Source organism: Macaca thibetana, chromosome 6, assembly GCF_024542745.1.
Source record: "Macaca thibetana thibetana isolate TM-01 chromosome 6, ASM2454274v1, whole genome shotgun sequence".
NCBI lineage: Eukaryota > Metazoa > Chordata > Mammalia > Primates > Cercopithecidae > Macaca > Macaca thibetana.
The window spans coordinates 112270049-112280060 of record NC_065583.1 but is presented as its reverse complement, the minus strand read 5'-3'; the positions used below and the strand labels follow the sequence as shown (position 1 = coordinate 112280060).

The 10012-nt window shown below is 36.7% G+C and overlaps 1 long non-coding RNA gene across 1 annotated transcript; it reads right to left on the bottom strand.

The window, feature by feature from the left end:
* Positions 1–425: 425 nt before the first annotated feature.
* LOC126957663 (uncharacterized) lies at positions 426–9075 on the bottom strand. Its single transcript, XR_007726856.1, has 3 exons — positions 8394–9075; positions 7364–7426; positions 426–3739 (listed from the first exon to the last, which is right to left on the bottom strand). It is a non-coding gene; the product is annotated as an uncharacterized LOC126957663 (long non-coding RNA).
* Positions 9076–10012: the final 937 nt, after the last annotated feature.

Here is a 10012-nt window from a genome sequence, read left to right as displayed (position 1 = left end):
AACCCAGAGCAATGATTAAATGCCATTCCATGAAACTCACACAAGAGTCTGGCTAGAACTTGACTCTCCTCACTTCCAAATTAATAGTATTAAAATGATACCCAAGGACCTCACTTTTTTAAAAGAGAAAAAAATGCATGATTATTGGCTTAAGAGATTTTTCTCTTAACAACAACAATAAAAGTTGTTTGGCTAGAAATCCTGAAAACTTGAACTAGCATGTCCCAAACATCAAACAGAAAAAGGCGCTCCTGTGGAAAGAATGCATGGGCAACATGGCACTAAGAGGCTGATGATTCCTGCAAGGACAAAGTCTCAGAATACAAATGACAAACTATGTTCGCACAGTTTCCTAGGAACTTAAAGCACTCGGTAGACAATTTTTTCTTATCACGAATAATTCTTACACTGGACTTGTTATTACTGATTCCATCTTACTGCCATAGAGACAAAAACTGAAAGAGAAGTGCCCGGTTTGTGGTAATGAAGGCTGTAGTGCATACAGCTTAGGGGCTGAGGAGCTGCCTCAACTTCTGTTAAGATGGCTGGCCCATAATCAAATGAGTCCTCAGGTCTCCACTTGGCATAGGAGAATCATTTTTAAATATGATCTGAGCATACGCCTTGTCCTGTAGATTTCAGATTCCTTTTAAGGCCTATTGTTTTAAGGTCCTATAGCCTAATGTCTATGTACAGATAGATACATGTAGATAAAGATAGTTGTAACCACCTGTATCCCAAGCAGATTAGATATAACTTAGAATAACCACTTTCAGTGCTGAAGTAATGAAAGTAGAATAGAGAAGGAGAAGCAGGTTTACATACTGATTTGTCCCAATGCTACCTGTTCGGGAAGTAAGGCTGATGTACAAAAAACCACCTGTAAGACCATAAAAAAATGGTCTTGGAACTCTTGGTCCCGGTATATAGGTTATCAAGTTTAATTTGAGCACCAGAGTATGAGCCTTACTTTTCTTTTTTACTTTTTAATATTTGGGGAAAAAGAAAATTGCCATATATTAAAAAAATATATTGCTCACTGTTTTCAGTACCTGAGAATAATTTAATTTTAAAAATAGATTGCACGCTTGAAACTTATAAGTTGCCATTGTGAGTTATAAAGTTCTGAGGTTTGTTTACTTTTTATAACTTATAAGAAGTTGCCACTAGTTTGCATTTATTTATTCTATTGCTATGTATTGCACACCTCAATGGAAACAACGGTCCATGGAAACAATGGGGTCAGTGGAAACAATGGTAATACTACTGCTCAAAGTGAATAACCTGTTTCTATTTATTAATTAAAAGTTTTGTATAATATGTTTACTTTTTCTATTTATGTGCAATTAAAAACCGTTTTAGGCAAATAGTCTCATTAGAAGGACTGGATTAATGACTATGAAGAATGGAAGCCCAAAATTAATTGTTTAGTGAACTAAAAAGGTGAATAACACTTGTCTAAATCTTTACTGGGCCTAATGAACAGATATTTTCTACTTTGCAATAAATGTCTGCCTTTAGACATATATTTTTGTAATCCTGATCTTTAATATAGACTCAATTATCTGGCTAAGTGGAGCTTCTCTGCATAATTTTATTGCCATCTTATAAACCATAGAATTTTTATTTTGCCCGAGGAAAGGATAAAAATGAGAATGATTGATGATTCCTATTTATCTTGCACACTGAAAAAATTTAATGCCGTATTTGCTTCTGTCGTCAGTATTAATTTTTCATTTTAGTGTCATGGGGGAAAATTGTGCAGCAGTATTTGCATATCATATTATAAAATTCTTTTTTTCTTAAACGTACATAGAATATTTGCTTTCCCAGACAACCTTCTGTTCTTCTTCCTTTCCAGCAAGTTGTTCATAATTTAGATAATAAAGTCAACTTGGCAATGGAGAAACTCAGACATAGAAAGATATTAAATAACATTCTTAAGCTAGCACAAGCAATTTGTGACTCCGATGTGATCAGAATAGGTGGTAGTTTTTTCACTAAGTCACATATCCATTTGATATATGAAATACAGAATATTCTTAATGTTGAAATGTTCTCTCAATTGTATAATAATGTTTGAGACATTAAGGTCTTTGCAAGTCATGCCATATGGAGATGCTATTCCCAGTACACCATGAATATGTGTATGCATCTGTAATTAGTGATAAAATCTTACTTGTTGTGATCACATTGGAAAGAATGAAGCACATTCTTTTCATGCTATCCTGAATGTCTCTGCAGATTTATTGCTTAGAACATATTTACTTGTTTGTTGCAACATCTGCTAAACCTGTCTGTGTCTTATTAAAATAGCAGACCTAAGTATCAAGTGGTGTCATTGGACATCACTCTTGGGTTGGTTATGCAAGTTTAATCGGGTAAAGGTCATGTTTGAAACATGTGGCACTCACTGTTTTCATAAGTTAGATTCTGCTCATTTCAATAACAAAGCTATTCTGACAACCGGTGTTGAGAATTGGATAGAATTCTACATAACCACCACCCCACAAACATGGGTTAACAGTGATGTTGATAACGATTTGCACAGGACATAATTGTTTCCAAATGAATTCAATATGTACTATCTCATAGACAGAGTCGATATATATAAAGGAGGCAAAGGATACCAGGCATCCATATGGAGCTTTACTCAACTTGAACAGATTCAAGCAGCTTTTTAATTAAACCTTGGTAATTTTCCCCTATTGGAGGCAGCTGGAAGTCTTGGACGACCCCCTCCAAAAGCTTATCACATTTTTCAGCTTATCTCAATCCTATCACTTTTTCAGAGTTTACCTCTCTAAGTAAATATCCCTGATTTTTCTAGTCCATTTCTTCCTCTCTGATTTCTGATCTCTTAAAGCATTTATTGTCAGCATCCCATTATTTAATACTTGAATACATACTGCCATTATTATATAATATTTAAAAAGTTATGTTCCACATTGTTGGTTCCTGAGCGGTGTCCCAGGCTAATGTACAGTGTAGTAAAGTTCTTTATTTGAAGGGAACATAAGCCAACCCAATCATCTCCAAATTCTGTTTTCTTGCACCCACTGCCCTCATAAACCACTACTGCTCCAATGTTTCTCTTTTCAATGACCCAGCAAACACCTGTATAGTATCTCGTTATATGTATATACCACATTTTAATTATACATTCAATTGTTGATGGATATTGAGTTGTTTCCACATTTTGGTTAGTATGAATAGTGCTGCAATGAATATAGAAGTGCTAATGTCTCCTTGAGGTCTTGTTTTTATTCCATTAGAAGTGGGATTGCCGGATCATATAGTAGTTCAGTTCTTACGTTTTTGAAGAACTTCCATACTATTTTCCATAGCAGCTGTGCCATTTTGGATTCCCATCAACAACATTCAAAAGTTCAAAAGTTCCTTTTCTCCACATTTTCGCCAACACTTCTTGTCTTTTAAAAAAATTATAGCCAGGCCAGGTGCGGTGACTTACGTCTGTAATCCCAGCACTTTGGGAGGCCGAGGCGGGTGGACCATGAGGCCAGGAGATCGAGACCACCCTGACTAACATTGTGAAACCTTGTCTCTACTAAAATTACAAAAAATTAGCCGGGCATGGTGGTAGGTGCCTGTAGTCCCAGCTACTCGGGAGGCTGAGGAGGCTGAGGCAGGAGAATGGTGTGAACCCGGGAGGCAGAGCTTGCAGCGAGCTGAGATCATGCTACTGCACTCCAGCCTGGGTGACAGAGCAAGACTCCATCTAAAAAAAAAAAAAAATTATAGTCATTCCACCAGGTGTCAGGTGACATCTTATTGTGGTTTTGATTTCCTTTCCCTGATGATCAGTGACATTGATCATTTCTTCATCTATCTATTGGCCATTTGTATGTCTTCTTTAGACAATATCTATGTGAGTCTTTAGCACATTTAAAAACTGAGTTATTATGTTTTTTAAACCACTGAGTTGTAGGAGTTCCTTAGATATTTTGGAAATTAATCAACATAAGATACATAGTTTGCAAATATTTTTCTCCCTTTCTGTAGGTTACCTTTTTACTGTGTTGCAATAAACTATTACTCTTCAATAAAAATGAATGAACTTTGAAGGATGAGGTCTACTTGGCTTGGTTGGGATAAAAAGAAAGACTAATCTTAGGGGCCTGCCTTCTGCCAGATGCAGTGCCGTTACCCCACTATTTTAAAAAAATAGTTTTTTTTTTATAGTAAAGGTTCTTTGTCTTACAAAAAAAAAATGAACTACTGAAACACTATAAAACCTGAATTAATCTCAAAAATATCATGTTGAGTGAAAGAATACAGACACATATGAGGATATGTTTTATGATTCCACTAATATGAAATTTCAGAATAGGCAAAACAAACCTACAGTAGCAGGAAACACATCAATGATTTCTTGAGGCTAGAACTTCAATGTGCTTGAGAGGCCATAGTGGGTTGATTGAAGTGTTTTATATTACATTTGGGCTGATGATAGCTTAGGCATATACATTTGTCAAAACTCATTTTGTTATACACTTAAAATGGGTGCATTATATTTAAATTATGTACTCTAATGAATTTAAACCTTTGAAAAAAGGTGCTAAACATTAAGAATAAAATAGTCTTCTAGGTTTTGCCACCGTGTGTTCCTTGCCTTATAGAATAGTCCCTTGAACTGTTAGGTTGGTGCAAAAGAGTTGCGATTTTTGCTATCAAAGGTAATGGCAAAAGCAATTACCTTTGCACCAACCTAATACTGTTCTCCTACTTCATCCTGATTTTCTGTTGCAAGAGTCCAGCACTTAAGTGGTTAAGAAGGAGTTTCTTGAATGTTAGGAAAGGAAATAGGCAAGACACAATTGACCAAGCTGGAATTATCTCTTGCTGTAAGAGGTAAGCAGAATGGCAGGAAAACTCACATATCATTTTCATTGTGTCATAGCTGTAATGCTTTTACTGATTACTCGATGTATGAATTAGATCCAGCTTCTTTTTCAAGAACCTTACAGTACTATTGGCACATATACACCATGGAATACTATGCAGCCATAAAAAAGGATGAGTTCACATCCTTTGTAGGGACATGGATGAAGCTGGAAACCATCATTCTCAGCAAACTATCGCAAGGACACAAAACCAAACACTGCATGTTCTCACTCATAGGTGGGAATTGAACAATGAGAACACTTGGACACAGGAAGGGGAACATCACACACTGGGGCCTGTTGTGGGTTGGGGGGAGGGGGAAGGGGAGGGATAGCATTAGGAGATATAGCTAATGTAAATGACGGGTTAATGGGTACAGCACACCAACATGGCACATGTATACATATGTAACAGACCTGCATGTTGTGCACATGTACCCTAGAACTTAAAGTATAATAAAAAAAAAAAAAAGAAGGAAAAGTCATATGGAAAGTGTCACTACAAAAGAAGTATGGAGTGTTATGTAAGTTCATGTGTATTTCTGACAGAGTTTTGACACAGCATTGTGCTCAAGGTCAGCCTTATTTCTTAAAATAAATTTTCAAAAAAGAACAAGGATAATTGCTTATATTTCTACTATTTAATGAAAGGGCAAATCCCAAATTTTAAGAATAGAAAGTGCTCAATAAATTTATAGTTGCTTGATAAGCTTTTAAATTACTGTTAGGTTTGGCAGAATCCTCTGAACAAAAAACCCAAATAATCATGACATTAGGAAGACACAGGTTTCCTTTTTCTCTCTCCTATAAGAGGTCTGGAGATGGGGAGTCCGGGACTCCACGTTCACTTTCTCATCCTTGGTGTCACTCATTCATCTTCAAAATACAGGGTGGCTGCTAGGGTGTTACTGTCTATCATGCACTTGTTTCAGTGAGAAAGAAAAATGTGGTTAGTGGTGGAGAGGGCCACAAATGAACACCCTCCCTGGGAAACTGGCTGCCTTTAAAGAACAATCCCAGAAGCCCCCCTCAATTATTTCCATCCACTTAAGTCTCAGTCGCAGAAACTTGCAGAAAGACTAGTGCTATGGTTTAAATGTGCCCCCCAAAAAGTGTGTATTAAAAACTCAATCACCAGTGCAACAGCATTGGAGGCAGGGCCCAATGGGAGGTGTTTTCATGAAGGCTTCACCCTCATGAATGGGTTAATGACAATTATGAAAGGGCTTGAGGCTGCAAGTTTGATCTCCTCCTCTCTCTTGTGCATGCTTTCCTGCTCTTCCTCCTTTATCCACAGGATGATGCCAAGAAGGCCCTCTCCAGATGCTAAGCAGATGCTGGCACCATTCCCATTGACTTCCCAGGCTCAAGAACCATGAGTCAAATAAATTTATTTTCTTTATTAATTACCTAGTCTGTGGTATTCTGTTATAGCAACACAAAACAGACTAAGACAACTAGGAAATATAATCTCTTAGCTGGGCATGTTGCCTCCTTGGATAAAATGAGATTCTGTCAATAAGAAAGAGGAGAGGATATGCAAACTAAGTGGCCAATTAGCAATTCTCACCACAATCTGTTTTTTCAGTAATCTCAGATGGTGAGGGCTAATGTGGATGTTGTCAACCACAATAGGTAATTTATGTGTATCCTTTCCTCTACTCTGTGTGTTGTGTGGGGGAAATTGTTAATTCATTTGTTAGGCCCCCAAAACTGGCCATATCAAAGAAGAACTCTGTTCAAATAAAGCTGCCAAATAAATACTTATGTCTCCCAACTGTTTGTCTTTTTATAAAGTCCTTATAAATTTGATAATCCCCTGCTCAGGTTATGGGTTATACCAATGGATTCCTTTTTTTTTTTTTTTGGAGACAAAGTTTCACTTCATTGCCCAGACTGGACTGCAGTGGCACAGTGGCATCACCTGGGCTCACTGCAACTTCCGCCTCCCAGGTTCAAGTGATTCTACTGCCTCAGCCTCCCAAGTAGCTGGGATTACAGGTACCCACCACCACGCCTGGCTAATTTTTGTATTTTTAGTAGAGACGGGGTTTCACCATGTTGGCCAGGCTGGTCTTGAACTCCTGACCTCAGGTGACCTGCCTGCCTCAGTCTCCCTAAGTGCTGGGATTACAAGTGTGAGCCATTGCATCCAGCAGATTTCCTTCTTACAGGATAAAATAACCCTATTAATTGTGGCAAATGCTGAAGTTTTTTAGGTTCCACACGTACTTCTGTTGTGTTGAGATTTTTCTTGGCACATAGGAGAAACAACTTTCATGAAGTGCCAAAACAAACAAACAAACAAACAAAAAACAGAGGCTGAGAAGTATCTCTACTAAAGCAATGTCATGGGATATTATAGATAATGCAAAGGTAAACTGATTAGAAATTGGCATCCATAATTTTAAACGAAATGGTCAGTGTCAAAGTAGAAAGTTGGTCATGCTAGGAGTTACCTGAGAAAAGTGTGTATGCATCAGACTGGTCCTCTTCCCAATGTTCAAAATGGGCTAATTATCCTACAAAACAAAATAGAAAAATGCAGTTTACTGTAATTTACAAGCACTAGCTGGTGCCAAATGGCTAGAGATAATAATTAATATTAGCTGCCAAGGTCTCAGCAATACTAAGAAAATTGAATTATTACTTTATTGGTCTCTCAAATAGGATGATAGGATATTTTTCTAAATCTTTTTGATCCATGGCAGGAAGAATGTTGTTCCATTTGAAAGCACTGCTATTATCAACAATAATGGAAAGGACAGTAAATGGCACCCAGACCTAGGGCATCTCATCATGACACAATTTTTCACTATATCAGCTCTGTGGCAGGTGCTATGCTGAATGAAGTTTAAGTATGGTTTCTGCCCTGTGGCCCAGATCCATTTTGCAGTCATTACTCTGTTTTTCGGGACTAAATGGCTGATTGTGTAGTTAGGTTCTTGCCAGTGCATTTATCTACAGCAGCAGCATCCATTTTCGTGATGAGTGGTATGTACAAAATTGAACAGGAAGAGGAAAAATAAATGAATCACAAAGCCTGTTAGAGGCCCTTGAACATTTGGCCCAAGTGCTAGTAAATGCTAAAGGGGAACATATTTACTGTAGTAGAGATAGATTAAATGGATTAAATTGGTAGATAATTGGGAAAGGTATGTGGGAAAATTGAATGAGTATAATGGGTAAATAGCATAGTACAAATGGAACAAGTTTCTGATATCTAAATTGGGCACAGCGAAGGCCAGTGCTTGCATCACCCAGATGAAGAGACTGCAATTTGCTGAGGCTATAGTGTTTTAGCCCTCCACAAACATTTGATTTGACACATTTTAAACTCAGCAGTGCCTTTCAGAAGAAATACTTTAATTAGGCAGAGAAAAGGGATACAGTGCAAGATAATGGGTCTATGAGAAGGCCCACAGACCATAGACTCATCTATTCATCTCAGGGGAGAGATACATAAGAAGGTGGAGTCTGTGGACATACCATTAGCATTGTGGAATGCTATGATTAGCATCTTGCATAAGAAGGCAGAATTTTTTTTAGCTTTTTTTCACAGCTGTTTGTTTTTGCATTCATTCCTTCATTAATTCATTCATTTCTTCATTAATTAATTCATTCAACAATTATTTCCTAAGTGCTTCCCACATATAAAATGCTGAAAAATAAACAAAAAACATTTTTTATTAAAGTTATGGTCAGTGTTTGAAGGGTCAAGACATTTATACTTGGAAATATAAAATATAAAGAGCATGCATTTTGCAGGAAATGGGGTGACAAATGGCAGCTAGGTCATTGGTAATGGTCATTTCTTGAGTCTTTCTTCCTAGGAAGTGTTTTCAAATATCCTCTGAGGAATGAAACAAAGCATAGGATCTTAAGATTAAGAATTACAACCATCAGCTTTCCTTCTTTGTGGTTCATAAACACCTGCTGAACAGTTTTTTTCCGATTATGTGGCTGACAAAGTAATGATGACTTCATTGTATATTCCTTGTGTTTTAGCACTAGTGGACTTTTCTTATTTTCAAAAGGTTATCTCCAGTGGAACTGGCTTTTACTTGAGTGAATATTCTGATTATCGGAGCATTTTGTTATATAAATTTGAATTTACTATAATACAGTTAGCAATAAAACTATCCCAGAAATGATATAATCTGATTTGAATTATTAGATACTTCAGGAATTTCCAAAATAATACAAGAAACACAAAACCACTAGATCAACCTAGTAATTATGATGCAGGACTACATATGTGGAAGCTGTGAAAAGTGGAGCTAAGCCTATACTAAACCTAGAAGATACCCCTAGATATTATTTTAAAATGAATCTCTGATATTAGCTTATGTTTTGACTCTTTTTCATAGAAACAGAACACAAAAAATATAGAAAAGAAAAGAACATAAGAAGCAAAAGCCAGCTAAATGAGGAACAGTGATACTGATGCATTAGATACATCAAGAAAAATTGTGCCGGGATATTGTAGATATAAGCTTTATCAAAACTTAAAAGCAAAGGAAGGTCTTGTTTCTTTCTTGTCTCTAAACACTACTTTGAACCGTGTCAGCTCTCCCCCAGGCTCTTGCCCTAAGCAATATTATCATTGCCCACAAAGTGGCATCTTCTCCTTTTTTTCCAGCCTTTTTCATAACAGCAGAATAACAGTCCTCTTTTCCTCTATCCTTGGTGTAGTCAGTATAGGGGTTGATCCAACGGCTGATCAAAAAGAGAATGAAGCCATACCAGAAAAACTATTCTCCTTGCCTAGTAGCCTAAGCTATGGTGGCTGCTCAGAGAACTCACTTCTTTGTGCAAAGTATGGATGAAGTTGCTACCATCCTAAATTATAGATTTTAAAGTTTGAGTTTTAATAATAGGGGCATATTGTAAATTCTAGGAGTGGCTGAAACATTTCATAAATTTGCAATGTCAAATAGTGTTTAAAAGTTTTGTATTTTTAAAATTATCATACGGTAAAATGTACTTTTTTGGTGTACAATATTACAATTTTAACACATATAGATTTGTATAATCACTACTGTAATCAGGATATAGAACAGTCTAAACAACCCTACAGAAGTGTCCCCATGTTATCCCTTTATCAT